A 19567-nucleotide genomic window follows, 5' to 3' on the forward strand; every position below is an offset into this window, starting at 1 on the left:
GTTCTGGTCCCCGCCTTAAAAAAACCATCTTTTGTGATTGAGAAAACCCATAGTGCTCTCACATATTTGCCCAGTTGGAGGGCACTGTTTTTGTTAATCGTAGATTTGATATGCCTTGTTTTATTAGTTATTAAGATATTGTTATTTCTGAAGCCTTTATGGTATTTTTATCCACACTTTACATGTAAGAAGAAGTAAGACTAGAAGAAGTAATTATGCATTTTCAAAATATTAAAATGAACACTTAGCAAAATAGTATCAAACATCAACCACATACTTACCAAAATAACTATTTGGCAGAGTGAAGAATTAAAAGGAACAAATCAGGCAATAAGTCACCCTAGCAATAATTTCCACTCTTCAATCACGTGTTTTGGCACACTGTGTTGGCCTAGTGATAAGCCCAAAGCAGCACTGGGCTGGATCCGGTCCCAGCTCTGTCATGGATTAGTTATGGCACTTGGATAAGTCACTTACCCTCTCTTTGCACTTTTCTCATTTACAAAGTGGAAAAATGCTCACTCTGTCTACCTCATTATTAGGACATGATAGTACCACACGTGAGAATATAATATTTAGCATTCACAGTCAGAAATGCATCTCATTAAGTCTCCATTTAGTATGAGACTTACTAATCTTTGTTGCCATTCTGGCTTGCAGCTGTGTCCTGCAGTTTTCCTACCGTTGAAAGGAATGAACAGTTCAGAAAGTTTAAACTTGCAGTATGAAGTTAGCTACCTATGGGTTAGTAAGTAGTTAACCTGGGTAGTCTATATGTAGTATGTCAATATATGTAAGGATATATAAATATATTAGACACCTGATGTTTTTAACTCAATGGTTCTCAAAGTACCACGTACTCCTCTGAATCCCTGACACTTTTGCAGGGTGCTTGCAAGGTCAAAATTTTCTATGACTAGTGCTCAAATCTTGTTTATCATTTTCATTCTCTTTCTCTGATTGTATAGTGACATTTACCAGAGGTCACAACACATGTGGCATTGCAGGCGATTGGGTACAGAAGCAGATATGAGGATCCAGGTGTGTACTACTACTATATATGAGTTGTAAAATGTAAAATAATGTTACTCTTCTCACTAAATTTGTGTGTATTTCTGCACAGTATCTTACTTTTAACTTCTAATACAGAAAATATCAATAAATACAGCCTATACAAACAAAAGCGTTCTGGAGTCCTTAATTTTAAGAAGTGAAGAGTTCCTGAGACTAAAATGTTGGAGAACCACTGGTTTAGATTATATTCTAATTCTGTCCTCATTAAGAACTGGCAGAATTGGGTTTCCCATATGAAGTGTTTATTTTCTGCTCCTATTTGGAGCTTCTTTACCGTAGTCCTCATTATGCATTATCTTTAGGTTCTTTGTATATGCTTTTGGTCTGGGTTGAAATAGTTACTTCCCTGTAACAGAATTGTTATCATAAATGCAAAAATATTTCAGTACTTTTATCTGTAAATGCTCTCTTGTCCAGCTACATTTCTAAGGTGGTGATCTGCATTCTGCTAGTCTGTGTAATCTTTACAATGCCCAGCGTATGCCTCCTTTCCATCTGCACTGTGATGTAACTCACGAATTTCACGCTGTCTCCTTAAGAATTGCACCAAGGTAATGGATGGGTTTTATGATCATTGACTTTTTGGAAGAAAGGAAATCACTTCCCAGGATATATGAACTGCAATAATGGCACCACTCTGCAAAAATGATTGACTCCATAGGTTTCTCATATGTAAGTTCCTAACACATTCCTGGCTGCTGCAATCCACAGCTTGGCATTTCACTCTATGACCACATCTCATAGTTTGTAACGTCTAGTATGAAATATGTAAGGCACCTAAGGAATACAAATGTATACTGTTACATACTAGGTTTATTTGTTTACATTTTTTTTCTTTAAACAGTGTTAGTATTTAAAGGTTGATTGCTTTAGTATGTTTTCATCAAGTCTCTTGGTAGGTGCTATATATTTTGAATAATATTAATATCTACTTACTGAACAGCAGATCATAATCTCTGCAATGGATCTTGTTCTACTTTTAACCAAACAGACCTGTGTCAGCCAGATTATGTAAAAGTTATTTCCCTCGCAAACACCTTATTTATTTTTTGGTGCAACCACATAGGGCTTTACATTAGGAGATGCTAACATATTTTAGTAAATTATTTTGTCCAATAAAAGAGAATCTAGTAAGACCCCAATTTATGAATGATTTACGTGCACAAACAGATGACAGAGATCTGTTGGGAGGCAGTAGCCCAGGTCTCTGTGGAGGGGGCCCCTCTTGGTTTTCCAACTGAGGATTCTTAGAGAGTAAACAGAATATTTCCTGTGTGCTGCTTTTGGGGGACCTGGGGTCCTGTAAAGCCCTAACCAGAGGCTCTGAAAGCTCATAAGTGAAGGGAACAATGAATGCATACTACAGCCTCAGCTTGGAGATTTCACAAGGAATGTATCACAGTAAAAATCCTGAAGATCCCAGAGGACAGAAACTAGCTTAATTTTGTTTAGTCTAATATTTCTTCAATTTCATTAGCCACAGAAACATTTATGAAAGGACATATTTGAATATATCCCTCTGTTATATCAGGGCATCGTTTGGGAAATGTAGACTTTGAGAAAATCCATCTCTTTAGGAGTTAGAGAAAAATATCACATTTCTGATGCCCGCAGGGGTCCACCTTGTCCACCTGGAGCAAGGCTCCAGGTATCACCAAGCATGGGTTGATCTTGTACCCTTAGCTGGATAGCTTTTCTGATGGGAAATGTGTTATCCACGTGAGTCTGATTGGCTGAGTTAGTGTCATTAGTACTCTACTGCAGTCATGTGATTCATTCTGTGAACTGCTAAGGGAGAAAAGGTTCTGAGATGCAAATCTATCTATTTCACATTATATGCTGAAAATATAATCAGCACACTTAGAACTGACAGTCTTTATTTTTTACCTTAAAGTTTGGAGATTCACTATAGTTTTGAAGTGTATCGAAGAACAAAGGAAATATTTTAGCAAAAGGAAGGGACAGTTTAGAATGAAAAATAAATAAAAGCCTGAGAACATTTTTAGTTCAATATATGATTAAATTTGCATTACAAATGGCAAGCTCCTTATATATACCCTGCAGAGGAGTAATTCTCATCAACTGAAAATGACCTGGCTGTGTAACACTGCGTTCATTTGCTGAGTCAAGTCTGTATGATGGAATATATCCGCTTGAGCACACACAGCCTCTAGCACCCAGGAAAATAAACATTCGTTCATTGCTAACTCTCTCTTCCAAATCTCCCACGAACACAACTGGAACTTTAGAGCAATGAAATGCAAAGAGAATGGATGTATGAAAATGCTGACTGTGTACAGAACTGATATTACGTCTTAAATATAGCTGAGCTGCCAAGTGTCCCCAGGTATGCAGCAAGCGAAACATGTTGGCAAAAGAAAGGAAACTCCAAAGTCAACTTCAAAAGGTAGACTTAAAAAAGTGAACAAGGCTGGGCGCGGTGGCTCACGCCTGTAATCCCCGCACTTTGGGAGGCCGAGACGGGCGGATCACGAGGTCAGGAGATCGAGACCATCCTGGCTAACCCGGTGAAACCCCGTCTCTACTAAAAAATACAAAAAACTAGCCGGGCGACGTAGCGTGCGCCTGCAGTCCCAGCTACTCGGGAGGCTGAGGCAGGAGAATGGCGTAAACCCGGGAGGCAGAGCTTGCAGTGAGCTGAGATCCGGCCACTGCACTCCAGCCTGGGCGACAGAGCGAGACTCCGTCTCAAAAAAACAAACAAACAAACAAACAAAAAACTGAACAAAACTTTTGAAGACTTTTCTATCCGAGTGGCTCCAGGGAATTGTCTTATCCCAAATAGTTCAGCTGTCATAGTAATGACTCTTTTCTTGGGCAGCCCTATCAATTATTTGAATCTTGACTGCATAGTTTCTTTTTATAAAACCAACTTTGGAATTCTTCAAAAGTTTACTATCATTAGGGGAAAGTTCTAAATTTCTAGGGACCTTAAGAGAAAAACTGATCAAGAAAATTCGATATAGTAAATTGGAAATATGAATAAACATCCCCATAGGAGGGGAAGAACTCAGCAGTTTGGAGTAGTCGAGCTTGGTTACTTCTCTTCCTAGATGAGCCTGGTACTTTCTTCAGATTCTTTATTTCTGTGTGCTCATTTTTCAAAAGGGCATTCTAATTTTAGCCAATTGGAAAAATAAGAAAAAATAAATCACTTAGAAAAATATATAAAGGATAGTGTTTTATGCTTTCTAAGTATTTTTTTTCTTTCTTTTTCCATTGCTTCTATCTTTTCCTTTAGGGGTAGGTTTGAAGTATTTATTCTGGGAATTTTAATGACATTAATTTTCAGCTCCATCTAGCCAAGTGATTTACAATAAGTATTTGTTAATACTAACATTTTAAAGTACATTCTCTAGTGATGACAGTAGGGAACTACCTTCTGCATTCATTTCCACAATGAGTCATTTATTTTTATTTCTTTGTTGCAGTTTCCTGTAAACTGGATATACACACTTGATGGACATATACCTAGATTACCTGGACCATATTCTTATAATCCAGTATTATTCAGGGGGCTGCATAAAAATGCTACACCTGGACAAGGGTGTGCAGTCACAGCACATCAGTGCCTCCATTCATTAAAAGGTCTTCTACTCCGTCTTTTGATATAGGATAGATTTGTAGTGAGAATGTCTTAATGCTCATTTGACCAATATTTTTCCTTTCAGAAACACTACAAGGCTTGAAAGTCATTTCTAATGACTTACTCAACTCCTTTGCAGGGACATATCTTCTTTTAGGTATAGTTGATGAACTCAAAATGGAATAAATGCATGAGTCCCAAAGTCCTTTAATAGCAACTCATTAGATGTTTGTTAGCAGAAATCACTGGAAGAAAACAAACATCTTTGTTTCATAGAAACATCTTGAACTACTTTACTATGCTTTTGGGTCATCAGGACTCCAAACGTATTGTGTCAAATAGTCTTTCTTCAACTTTGAAACCCATGTGTATAGCCAGGGAAAAGCAATCTGTATGTTTCTAATTAATTTACACTTAACTCATCAGAATGTTGTTTTCCAAGAGCTATTTGATGTGTAAGACCCCTTATGAGCCTTTCAAATATGGCTTCTAAGCATTTTTCCTTTGAACCAGAAAGTCACATTTTTTTTTTTTCCTGAAGCAAATGGAATTCAATTCTCAAAAGGCTTAGTTTGGTTCAAAAAGTTGTCAAACTCATGCAATCTGACAAAACATGTTCTCTCACTTAAATGAATTAACTCATGAAGCAGACACTAGGAATTACGGGGCATTTCATATCATTAGGAATCGATTTACTTAAAATGACCACAGTGTTCAGGAAATTTTTGTTGATTTAGCAATGCTCCTAGATAAAGTGACATTAAGTGCACTTGTGTGAGTGAGTATAGGCACTGCTGCAAGAAAATGCAAAGGAATTAAGAACATTTTATCTGAAAAGTACACATTGGTCTTTCCAGTGTATAGGCAAAGGACTTATTCTAGTATTATCTCCCTGGTTTCAGTACTAAAGTCAATGTTGTGCACAGGAGACTCGTAGATTGGTATCATCCAATACTATTTCTCTCACCATTTCATACAGAAGAGAGAAAAAAGCAGTGATGAATATGGTGAAATATAATGATAGACCCAGAACATAATTAATGTCACAGGCATGTCATGTTTCATTATGTTTGCATAGTCCAACTGTGGTTGAGTGTTATATTTTTATCTAAATTTCTTCCTTGATATTGGTCTTACAAGTACATTTTGGCTTTCTAATAGCCACTTGGTTTGAAATATTTACATTGATTTTTAAATTCATTGCATCATAATTACCTGACTTACTTTTCTCTATTCACTGTAGCAAACTTTTTGTTTAGAGGTTTCCTGTCAACCCTCATACTACTGGAAAACATTCCTAGAGCTTTCTTTAGCTATCTTCTCTATATTCAATATACAAGTATCTGTGGAAACTTAAATATGCCCATGTGATTTCTTCCATCATTTATATCCAAATTTCTCCCTTAATTCAGGTTCACATTAATTCATCATCCTCTCTATCTTCTGGTTAATCATTACCTATTTCAAATTTTTTTTAGTATTGTAACAGGCAATTTTAGATGTCAGACATGAGCTGTCTATTACCATTGCATTTTTGAGGTATATACTCTTATGATACTATAGCCAAATGAACAATCCCATTTAGTGCATATTAAACCATCTAAATATTACAAATTTCTATTGCCAAGACAGTTTTGTCTTTTTTCCAGACCAACTTTTGTTGTAAATAGCATGAAAGCCAAGGCAATTTGAGCATAATGTAAAGACAAACATAAAGTTCGTAAAATTCAAAATGCGTTTGTGTAAAAGCAGGTATTGTATATATAACTTCTGAAAGTTTTTGATACACTATTTAGAACAGTACCCAAATTTCCATTGCTTAGGTTTAGTTCAGAAACATTTTCATGGAGGCAATATCCCTGATTTCAGTATACACATTAAAATTTTCAAGTGAAAAGCCGCAGAGTCCATTATTGGCCCTCTCACTGAATCATTGGATGCTTGCTGTATCCATGTATTTCTCCATGGGGAAGTTTGGAGATTTGGGGCAATATGTGCATTGCCCCTTCCGTGAGTTTATAATCCAAACTCCAGAACCCCATTTTCTTCCTGCAAAGGACTAGAGAGTCATATTTCCCAATTTTATTTTTAGGTTTCAGTGCCTAGCTTCTGAAATAAAGTTTAAAATGTCATTGCAACAACCTTCAAAATAAGTGTACTTCTTTGATTTCTGATGTCCTTTGCGTATGTCTTGATGAGAGAGCTTAGTCTGAGAGAGCACTTTTAAAGACATTACTATTCGTCCCCACTCTCCCACCTATGAGAATTTAATTTTCAGGCAGCATCAGTAGTGAAAGATGAAGTGGCCCTGGCAGTTTCCTCTCCAGTCAGGACATTTAAATAGAGCAGTGCACGTGTAGTTTGTAACCGTATTCCCTGATGAGAGCCATAGCAAATAGCTACAGCATATTTTCTACTAGTGGCAAGTTACTACTGGGAACCACTCCATTCACTTGTGAATTGTAAACACGTTAGTTAGGATCAATTCTCCTATAGGATAAAATTCAAAGTATTACCAAAGAACAAGGAGGTACTAAGTGATTACTTCCCAGCAGATCCAGTTTGACTCTAGTTAGAATTCAGATGAATAGGACTTTTAGTGAAATAGAGAAGAGAGAGGAAGAAAAGAAAGTAACTTCCCAACACTTGGTAATAAAGAAAAAACAATTTTTATTAGCTTTCAAATGGTTTCAATCTATGGTTACCTATTTATTTGGGTTGTCATTCTGTTTACATGGGGCAAGAAATTTGTCAAAATGAGATTTTAAACCATTCATCCCTGATGCAAATATTAACTCAGTAACTATATTTAAGCATACCAGAAATTGTTCTATGAGGTGATTAGAATCCCTTTTCGTGGGTTAATACTCTTGTTTATTAATAGGAGCAATTAATCTAGACCAGAATTCTACCCTCTAATTTGGCTATAGAAAGTATAAGTAAAATTTTATCAGATCAAAGCCATCACATAAACTGATTTGAATTATCTGAGAGCCACGTTTGCCAAACGTACATTTAGTGAAGGGGTGCCATGATTTTCTTATGTCGTCCTTTCCTTGAACTCAAGGGCAGGGTGAGGACATGTTGCTGGAACCGCATACTTTCATTCAGGTCACAGTGTTCTTCGGGAGGTGTGATAGGGTTTATATGATTTTTCTCAAGTAGCATAAAAGCTGCCCTGTTGTGAAGGATCACCCCTATGTTTAAGTGGGATATAGTGTTATACTTCCATAAGACAATTAATTAACCATTCGTTGAGATTTAAACACCCTGTTGAGATATTAGTTTTTTATTGCTTTAGGCATAAAAGCATAATATTCCCAAACATGGTATACTAAAGTTTGCTTTAAAATGGAAATACTTTCAAATACAAGTAGGTTGTTGGAGTTGCATAGCATGATAATTTTCATTTTTAAAATGGAAAATATCAAATATTTTAAATATTTTTGTGTTTATTTTTACCAAGGGAAAACTACTATTAAAGTGAGGGGGCAGTTTGATGTCTAAAATTGAAAGGGTAAATTGCTGCTTGATCACATAAGTGTCTTTTGTAGGCTGGAAGTGAAAAATATTTTTAATTTAGAAGTAAATTTGGAGATCTGGGCATGCTCACTGTACATCACTTTAAAATTATTAAAGTAGTTTGATTTAATAGAGTGAATCATCTCAGGCTGTGAGAAGTACTTCACTTTGCACTGCATAAGCTCAGATGTTAGAACCTGATCACTTCCCAGCTGAAGAGCTTATAAAAAATGTGAAGTACTCTAATAATTTTAAATTACTCTATATTGCACATTTTCAGGTCTCTGATCACCTCCAAATTCAAGTGCTTATAAAACTGCTCCCATAATTTTAAATTGCTATGTGCACAGTGATTTAAAATTGTGAGAGTGCTTCAAAGTTTTTTAATAAGTGCTTTAATTTAGAAGCAAGTTGAGCAATACTCCAGAATAACTTCAAGAAATTATCAAACTGATATAAAAATTTAGCCTCTGGAAAGAAAATTACATTATGTATAAAAGGGTGTGGGTTCCAAATGAATGTATGTGGGGACGAAGGTACCCAGTGCTTGGGAACACTCAGTGAATGGAATGTAATCATAGTGTCCTGGAAGTTTGTTTTGCTAACTTTGCCGATTGCTGGCATGAGGCTACATACAGTTCTTGAAACTCTAATGGGAATTTCCATTTCTTTAAGGTGAAAAGATCGCATGTAGAGGACTTCACTCTCAATTCTCAACATTCTCAAGGATATTGTCACATTTCTCTTGAAACTATGGGAAAATGGGAAAATGTTATTGGTAGATGAGAGGAATATATCTTAGAAAAGGTGGAGGAAGGAGGGAGAAGGAGGGCAAGAAAAGGAGGAGAGAAAGGTGAGGCAAGAAAAAGGGAGACTGACAGGATAGGAAAGAGTTTATTGTTGAAGAGGTTTTTTCCCACTCAGGGTGAGTAAGATAGCTTCTGGACCTCCCTGACTCATTCTTTAATTTCTCGTTCTTCAAAGGAAAAAATGGCATGTTTTAAAGTGCACTGATGGACGAATGAAATTGTTTTTCTTCAGAGAATTCCTGTTGTAAACCAATGGTTCTGCTCACTCTAGAGGAACACATTGATTTTGTTTTCTGACTGTACACTACCGTTAGTACCATATACCAGTCAATTTGACTTTAAATATGCTACTTTCCTACACAGATCTAGCATTATCCCACATCCTAGAGGGATAAAATATCTTGTGATATGCCAGCTGCCAACTCCCTGTTGGCCCTGTCCTCTCTAGCTTGTTTTTGACGTTGTTCTGATTCACGTGGCTGTACGCTTCCACTGGGTCACTTGGTTTGTCTGACTGCACTTCCTGATATACCTGAAATATCAAACTGACAGTAACACAGGCCTCTGAGATATTTAATTAGAATTTTACAATGTCTTTGATTAATCACACTAAATTGAAATACATAAAAGATAAGGATACTCTTTTGTCAAGTTGTTGAAGGCTTAGGATTTATAATAAATTGTGATTAATTGTACATTTTCAAATTTTGCTAACCACTCATAGCCTTATTGCTAAGGAGAAGACATTTACATTTCACTGAGGTACAAATGAAATAAAAGGAAATTGACTGCTTGTTTCAGCAGTTCGTGTTTCAATATGGGAAATGATATACATCATTAGATTCTAAGGCACAATAAATGGGCAAATATAAGTTGTTATTAAGCACATTGCTATAAATATTACTCATACAACAAAACCTTTGAAATAGTGTTTATCTCTATTTTTGGCTTTTATAACTATTCCTTGGACATAACATCATATTCCTGTGTTTGCTAAATGTAGAAGGTTGATCTTTGTCACTACAGAGAAAACTTTCTGCAACATAACACCATATACAGATAAAAAGTAAGGAACAGAAAAGTAGTGTGAAATCTTGAAAAGGACTTTTCTCAGGACTATTTATCGTTTATCCTGTATCACCATTTTCTACAACTTTTCTAGCATTTTTAACACAAATTGAATTCTGTGTCCCCAGTAGAACACCCACTAGTGGCCTGGAAATATAAGATACTCCAATTACGAAGCCTCAAAGAAAGACAGGAATTCCCTGGTTCCATTAAAGTTGTAGGTTTTGCTTTCACTCCCAGACTCTGCTTATCATTTCAGGCTAGAATTATCTCAATGTTTTTCTGCCTGGCATGATTTGTTTCTATTTCTCCAGTCTCTACAGACACTAATTTTAAAAACCCTGTGCAATGGTTTTGTTCTTGCTGGGGAAATGGAGGCAGTAGAGGGGGAAGGGCAGAAAGCGTCTCTTGCTTTTTCCTGAGCTAATCTGGGGCAGTGAATAAGATGTCTTTTTCTTACCATTGTCAATGAAAGACCATCCCTTTAACTGCCCAGCTTATTAGTCATATGCTTTGCCCTAAGATATTGCCCTAAAGATCAATACCCTGATTTCCTTTCCATCTGCTCAGACCAAGATAATTAGGCTCTTTACTTTGTTTTGTATATAATGTAGGAGGCAACGAAGTGCTAGTAGAGAAAAAAGGCTGTCTCCCTGTGGTAAATATATTGACATTTACAGACACCGACAGAGCACAACATGGAGAGAGTAATGAGAAATTTGACTGCTTTTCCCTCTTTCTCTGTTTCCTGCTTTAGGGCTGCTGCATCCCACAGTGAATTACTAGCTACAAAGAGAAGGGACTGCTCTGGGACTGGCAATTGAGAACATTTACAATTAGCTGAATTGATTAACCTTTACAAATGCTGTTATTTTATGAGGTGTTTTTCTCAGCCCTGGTTGAACTGTATGCCTTATTGATTCAACATCCTCCTTTATGGAAGCCCTGATTTGTCTGTGACTCCACCAGTCATAACGCCTGCCTTGGTAATCGCTTCTGCATGTTCCCGGGAAAACTTGACACGGGAGACTGATGGGCATTATGGAAATGGGGTCCATGCCTCCCTCTGAAGCCAGGGTGCAGACCTGCCTCTTCGCATCCCTCTCCTGTGGCTGCACACACAAAGAATGCCAGCTTCTGTGCCAGCATCTCACTGACACTCAATTCACTGCCTTGCTACAAATCCTTGGTTTCTATCCAGATTTCTTTAAATAATTTGGGGTACGTATGTGTGTAAGGGCAGAAGGTGGTGAAAAATTGTTAGAAAATAGAATCGTCTTTAGTTAGTTGTTTTTAAGATTATAGACTGACTTTGAGTGTCACTTTGAGTAGTGATCCCCAAAACATAACAAAAGGCATGTCTTTAGAATCAATTCAAAGAAGCTCTGTGCTCAGAAATAATAAAAATCACCTAGAAATGGCTGCCTTCCCTCCTTAATTCTCCATCAAACTATATGACTACAAAGTAAATACCAGTTGGTTTAGTCTCTTTTCTTGTTTACTTCTCTCCCCACTTTTTTCCTTCTATCTTTCCTTTCTTCTTCATTTCAATCGGTAAATTTTTGTGATTTAAAAAATAAAACGACTGCCAGCTTGAAATACTACAGGGCACGTCCATCAGCTCTCCCACCAGTGTCTCTTAAACGCTTCCTGCCCTCAAGACTGGCTGCATGATTTGCAGGGTCCAGGGCAAAAGGGAAATGCAGAGCCCCTTATTCAATCATAAATTATTAACATTTTCTAAATAGTAACAGCAGAGCATTAGACTCAACCCACAATGCTCCTAAGCATGAGGGATGTGCAGTTTTGCATGTCACATGTCCAGGAAGCCACCCTTGCCTTCACCTTGGCTTTTTGTGAAAAGATGGGGAGGCACAGGCCTGAGGTGATAGTATTTGTCTTCTTTCCCAACTTGAATTTAAACTTCCTTAATGTTGAACCTGGTTTAATCTACATCATGCTGAATTGCATATGCTTGTTTCTCACTTAAACTGCTGCTTAGTTGGGTCTGAACTAAGAACACCAAACTTGCTTGCATCTTCTGCAGGGTGAGAGAACCAAAATTAGACCTCAGTGACTTGAAACACTTTTATCCATGCCAGTTATGAGACTGGTGTGTTTGTCACTTTTTGTATCCAGTTATGGCTGAAGAAAGTTTGTTTTGCTTTGTGAGATCAAACTGAATATTTGGCTTGAGGCATGTGCAAATATATGTACATTTAATCTACTGTAATAAATATACATATTCAGATGCATCAGATATTTTACACATATGTGCATAAAAGAGTTGAGTTTATGGCATGCCAAGACACAGACGAACAATGATGGAAGACAGCCATTTTTTAAAATGAAGTATTGATGCAATTTTAAAGAAAAAAATCAGGGAGCTGCTCTAACAAAGTCTGCAGCATTCACAGCATGACAAACAAATTAGAAAACAGCAGATGCAGCACAAATTAAGATGTATTTAGCACAGCAGCCCATCAGATGTGTGAACGTCTTTTGTAACTCAGCTTTGCAAGGTTGATGTATTGCACTTTAGACAGCTGATAATGAACCCTCCTAGCAGTTAGAAGTAGAAATACTGAGGAGTCAAAATTGTGCTGTTCCCAGTGGGTCAAAAAAGGGAAACAAAAAACCCATGTGAAACTTATTTCTTTATGTGCTTGCAAAACAAAGAAAACGTTTCAATTTATATACTGGTATATTTGAATTTCTCTTGCCTTTAAAAAATTCCTACTTCATTTTAATTACCATCCGACTCTAAAGTGTCATTAAATAAGTATGAATTCTGTTGCAGTTACACACGTTTTATGGCCAATACAATGTCTTTCTTTTATGGGGTGCATTATTTAGTAATCTTACATTAAGACAATAACTTCAATCATTATGCCTTCAAATAGCAATAAGCATGGTAATGGCTTTGCTGAGCTGCTTCCTGGCTCTATCATTTTGTTTTCCCTTTAATATTAGAATATTGTTTTTATTTTTATCCAAAGAGTGTGTGCCATCCCCTACCCCCAATTTCTGTTTTCTGAGAGCGGAAGCATCTTTGCAGTAGGGAATAAAACATCAAAGTTCATCTAATAGGCAAAATTCTGCTCCAACCCAGTGCCAAGACTAACGATGCACTGATAACGTTAGCTTTTTTTTTTTTTAATCAATGTTTGCTTTAAGCAAGTCTATCCTATCCTTCCAGGAGGAAGAGGTGCCCAGTAGTCACTCTGTAGAATTCGCAGTGGTCCAAAGTTCTGTCAAGTATGGGTTTTGACAAACTGAGAGAGCTTGAAGGAATTCATTGGAGAATAAGCCAAACAGCATGAAGGTAGAAAGAAAACAAATAAGAAAAAGAAACCTAATTGGTATATTCTGCTTAGGAAAGAGGTATCTGACAGGTGATGTAGAAGTCTGCCCCTCCCTACGTGAAAAAGCTTACATCATTCTGATATTCATTGGTGTTAAAGAAGTCAGCATTGCAGGTACCGTTTTCTTTTGAATCTGTTTCCTGCTCTTCTGTTGTTGCAATCTGCATCCTTAATTCCAGGCTTCCAAAGAGCAACCTTCCGGTGTCAAATTCTGTGAAGTCCAGAGGATCATGAGAGTGAATTACATTCACGTTTCTGTGAGACAGGATGTCAAAAATGTCAAAGTGCATGTGCTGATTGGTCACATGAACACAAATCACAGAATTTATTTGATAAGGTGGCAATCTTTCCTACTACTTAGAAAGGGGTTCATACAGTGTTGTCCTGGGTTTCCACTGTCATGTAAAGGAATGTAAAATGTAATTTTACATAATGTAAAAACTTTAACCATCTCAGAAGGCTTTAACGTCCTGCAGATGAAAGAGGAGACTGTCCTCAATTTCTTTGCAGCAAAACCCAATTAGGTGGCACCAACCTAGGCTTCCAAATGTGAAACCGGCACAGTTGTTCCATAGAACTGATGTTTTTGGTTTCTTTGAATAAACATATAAATTTATCCTTCCAGTCTTAAAACTTAAGAAAGTTATATTTGTTTTATCTGATTTCCTTTCTCAGGGAACCAACCATCAGGCCTCCCATGTAGTAGCAACAAACTGAAACTTACCAGATCATCTTCTCTGGACAATGAGATACCAGACCCCTCACCCATCATGACTACCTTAACTAATCCCTGCTTCCTGTTGACCAGCGCCTCTTCCTTACCCCTTCCTGATTCCTGTTTTCCCACACATGATTACATTTCTTCCCTGCTATATAAACTCCTTGTTTTAGTCAGGGAGATGGATTTGAGGCTGATCTCCCATCTTCTTGGCGGCAGCACTCGATTAAGCCTTTGTCCATGACAATACTCGTTGTCTCAGTAATTGGCTTTCTGTGTAGTGAGCAGTAGGACCTAGAACAACCTCTGGCATTTCAGTTACAAATAGAACAGCAAATCTATAAAAGGAAAGGTGATAGAATCTATATCGTAAGTCTGGAGAGGACGTGGGAGAATCTTCTGCTGATGATTCTTGTCCTTACTGCCATTGAAACCTCAGCTGATGTCAGTGTCATATCTTCCAGGAATACTGGCCATGGGCTGTGCTGAAGTTTCCAGCTGCCACTGGGGCCACTTCTCTGAGGGGCTCTTCACTCCAGTACCCTTAACTAACCATATCTAGGCAACCTTATTGGAGCTACGTCTGCCTGAGGTTATTGATCCTAGGGCTATCAGCCTCTTGGAGATGTATCTTATGTTAAGCTGGCTACGAATGCTCTGTGTAACACAGATTCTCCCCTGCACTTGTAGATGTTGCCATCCCATGCAACCACAAGGGAGCTCACTTAGTGGGTCTGATGGTGGATGCTGGCCTAGGAAGTTCTACACATGTGTGGCACTATCTCCCATCAACATGCATGGGAGGTCAGGCCTGATCTCTGCCTCTGTAGAGATCCTGAAGGGATTGAAAAGAACAGTCAAGTGCTGAAAAGGCTGTGATCAAGGAGGACCTTCAGGGTGAACGGACTGCTCCAGCTCGTGAGTTCACTGCTTCCCAGCTCAAGGTAGCAGATGAATCTGAAGGCTTGTAGGTGCCCTCTGTGCCTATTCAGCAGGTCCCTTCTGAAGACTGGAGCACTCAGCCTGCCACTGAATCGTGGTCTGTTATCCTGCTCAGGCCACTGAATGATAAGACTAACCAATGAGTGGGCTAAAGCTGTTATTCCACAGGCTTTTAAAGAGAAAATGAAGCAGAGAGGATTAGAAATCATCTTACCCAGCTGAGAGGTCATGAACTAGCAGGGTATAGACTGGAATAGGTCTGAAGATGTTTTATTTCATTTTCTTTTCAGTGTTTAAAAATTGATGCAACTCTTTGAAAATCAGGACATTTCAGCAAAGATTTGGATTTCAGCTTTTTGATGTTGGCTAACAATGGATCTGCATTCCCATACGGCCATGGTGAGGGGCCTGCTGTCTTTAGGTGGCCTGGTACTCTCCAGGTTTCCAGAGTCCTACAGTCCCTATTGCCCTCTCTTACTGATCTGGCCCATTAGTTACTACTTATCATTCTGCTTGACTGTGGGTTTTCTCAGACCTGAGAAACTGTTGTTACTTAACTGATTTCTTTATTCATGTTACCTGTTCAACCCTTACGGGCATTTGCGTTTATGGCCCCACCTGTTCTTAGTATCCTCATTTATGTAATCAAAGGGATAAATTAGTAGATCTTTTTCAAATAAAAACATTATATGATTAACATTATATGATTCAATGGTCTATTTATATAAGCTGGCATATGGAAAAAATGGATTAACTAGAACAAGGAGAGATTTGTGATGAGCTTGAGAAAGAACTGCTAGAAGAAAATGTGAAACATTATGTTCTATTTCCTGATGGCAATTTTGAACTCTCCTTATTCTTAATAAAAAGAATGATAATTGCTTACATCTGTACAATGCCTTAGTACTTTTAAAAGTGCTGTCACATAAAATTGCTTATTTAGGTCCATTTTATGAAGCTTTTTTTTTTTTTTTTTTTTTTTTTTAGAGAAAAAAAAAGGATGTGGATGGCAGGCGATAGGTAATCCCATCTAGGATGAACATCAGCTAGGAGTTTGGGGAGTAAATTAAGGACCTCAGTGTGGTTTCTTCTGACTGTGTAATTCTATTTTTCATCAGGGTAATGGCCTTTTAAAAAAGAGTAATAAATACACTGTCAAGGAACGAGGCTATTGGAATGACTCTGGTTCTCTCTTCTTGGACTGATTTATAAGGCAGGTGGTATCAGGAATCATCTAGCTTATTACAACTATTTTTATTTCACTATTTTCAGTCTAAAGCATACCATGGTGTTTAGAAATAGCTGGAGAGACGTAGATAATTCTTGTTAAGCCAGGTCTCTGATAAGCATCACCACACTTGTAGAAGTCATTTGACGGATTTTGCTTTTCTCCATCATTCAACTTAGTTTGGATTTATCAGGTGAATGATGTCAGGATGAGTATCCAATCTGCAAAGGTAGTGTGAGGACTGGCCTCAGATTTCAGAAGCCTATGTCCTGAACTTGCCATTTATCCGTTGTGTGACTTTAGCTCATGTATAAGACAAGATTACATCAGCAGAACCTAGCCTCCTTTGTGTGCACATGGGAGGGCACGTGGACCCAAATGGCTTTTATTCCTTTCCTCACACAATTGCAGTAACTGCTCATTCTCAGAACTGTTGAAGAGAAGAAATGTTTTATAGCTCCCTTAAGGTAGAAGTGTTTGGCCACAGTTGCTGATATCACATTCAGAGTCAACATTCAATGATTACTCAAGCTTCTAGGAAGTTGCTTGATCAGATACAGGTGGTGGGTGCAACTAGCTTCTAAGATAATGTGGTGCACAGCTATGAGCTAGGTAGTGGGTATCCTGGCTTCCTGTCTCTTCATGTCTTCCCTGCAGTGGTGATCATATGTCCAATTGTCCAAAGTCATTTGTTCCCCTAGGTTCTTACTTAACTTTGTCCCCTTGAAATAGTCTTTCCTTCCAAGTCCTAGCCCATCTGCTTCTTCCACCAAAATTGAAATTCCCCATTCCCTAGGCTCTACTTGATAATCTGATACAGTAGTTTATAAGTAGGTATTATTAATTGTACATTAATTGTTAATGTTAAACAAAAACTTATTATAATGCCCCTCTATTCCATTTGCATTCTAATCAGGGGCATCCACAACCACAATACACAAACACATTATCATTATCACTAAATGATGGCATTACCAGTACCAAATGGTTGATGGGAAAAGTGTTTGGGGACTGGGTCAACAGTCGTTCCAACAGTCAGCATAAGGCTGATGAAGAAGGTAAAACTATAGGATAATACAGAACATTACAGCATTAATGACATTCAACATGCCCTCCTTAGCCCTCACAGGTGAAATCTCCTGGAGTAGGAACTTTTATAGGAAGACTCTAGGTTTCTTTTTTGTGCACGCACAATGCCCGTGTTAGATAGTTATATCATTAGTAAGGGTCTTGACCTGTTTCAGGAAATTCTTTGGTGGAGTTTTGGGGATGAAGGAGAAGCAAACATCGTAGGAGTCACTTTATAACGATGAACATCAGGTACTAAGCCCGCAGCATTATAAGTTAGGGGAAAAGAAACCCAATGATGACTACACAGTCATTTTTTGGAACCTTGGAAAGAAAGTGAAGCCTGTTGTGTAGTTTGGGAGCACGTATTTAGATAATTTTTTAAAAGATAAGCAAAATTTGCCCTGTTAACTGCTAGTTAATATTCTTTACCTTATTTAACATTCAAACTATAGCATTTGACCTTCATTTTCATGCTGTGAAATATTGGTAGTTATTAACAGTTATCATTTGATATGATAGTTTTAAAATTATACAAGATTGCAAGGCAAAGGGCTCTGATTGCCTTTAATCAAGAAGTGAGGAGTATTCTCTGTGGGCAAATGAGACACCTTTTTAGAACTTTAAAGAGGGAAAATGAATCAGACTGTTTTATTGTTTTCTTGTTTTGCTTTACTTTTAGGTGTTCCCCCCCCCCTTCTTTGTCTTACCTGTTTATCAATATATAATGTCCAATAAAAGGAAACATAAAATACAACTGCATTTTATTTAAAGAAAAAGACCCTCTGGACATGAAATCATTTCCAGATAAAGGTCAAATACTATTATTTCTTTGTTCAAATAAGTATTTTCTGTTCATGCTCAGTTCATTCTGTGCTTTTATCTTTCTGTGGAATGTGTTCTCTATTACCATCTAGTGAACACAGGCTTTTATATGCATTGTGTAATCATGAAAGTGTGATACTAAGTTAAATAGGCAAACTTATAACCGAACCATGGCATTTATAGAGCAGACTTTCTGCTGACAATGCTGGAGCCTACTTTCCTTCTTGGGGAAATGTTGGGTTAATTAAACATGGGGATTTAAAACTTTACTCTTTTTGTATTATGGTAATTTTTTAAACAATTATTTTTCAATGTGTCTTAAATACAACAGATATTCTATAATAATAAGTTCTAACATTAGTGTAAGTTAAAGTTTATAACATCTTTGCATAACTTGTTTCTTTTTATCATCATCACAGTCCTGTAAATTGAATAGTGTTACCCCATTTTATAGATAAAAACATGAGGTTCAGAAATATTATGTCATTTAATTAACATCAAATATATAGTAACTGATACATTTCATACTAGATCATGAATTTCTAATGTCAATCCTGGGATACTGGGGGACTCATTTCTCGTTTATCTTTCTAGTATTACAAGCCTATCTGTTAATGCAAATTTTTTTCTTTTGAAACCTCGATTTTTAATTTTTTCCTCTCTGTTGCTTAAAAGACCACTAAAACTTGGATATTCTTTTTTCACCATCTCCTTTTTCAAAATTACCCTTTCTCTGCTTTGCAAAAGAGGGGCCTGATTCTTATCTATCCTGAATCTTACTCTCTCGTGCTCCAGGACACAAAGCCTACCTCTCATCCCTGACAAAGAAACAGTTCTTAAATGCATTCTTTTGGGAAAAAGATTCATAAAGCAAAACAGAAATTTCTAAAGGACTATTAAAGGAATCCTTTAGAAGGAGGGGCCTTATTTCATCCAGACAATAAACTTGAGTCAAGGAACTATTGCTGAATGTTGTAAGAGACCAAAATATGCTTCCCCAAAAGAAAATGTTGAGCTGAAGACAAGAAGAAAGAGATGCAGGAGAGATCTATCCTTCCTTTATTTTCTTAAAAGCAGGACATAGATTTGCACAGACAAAAAGGTACTATGTCCCCTGCCCCTACCAGGGACAACAAATGTTAGCCAATGAAGACAACAGCTTTAAATCCTTTATCAGCCTTGCGGTGATACCAGAGAAATTCATATTACCAAGCTTTACTAACTAACCTTATCTGCCATTGGTTTGCCTTCCCTTCAATTTGCTACCTGTAAAGACTCCAAGTCCTTTTCCTCTGTCTTCTCACATCTCTAAAAATGTACTGTTCTTTGTTGAAGATGCTA

The sequence above is a fragment of the Rhinopithecus roxellana genome, chromosome 3 (assembly GCF_007565055.1).
Source record: "Rhinopithecus roxellana isolate Shanxi Qingling chromosome 3, ASM756505v1, whole genome shotgun sequence".
In the NCBI taxonomy this organism is placed as follows: domain Eukaryota; kingdom Metazoa; phylum Chordata; class Mammalia; order Primates; family Cercopithecidae; genus Rhinopithecus; species Rhinopithecus roxellana.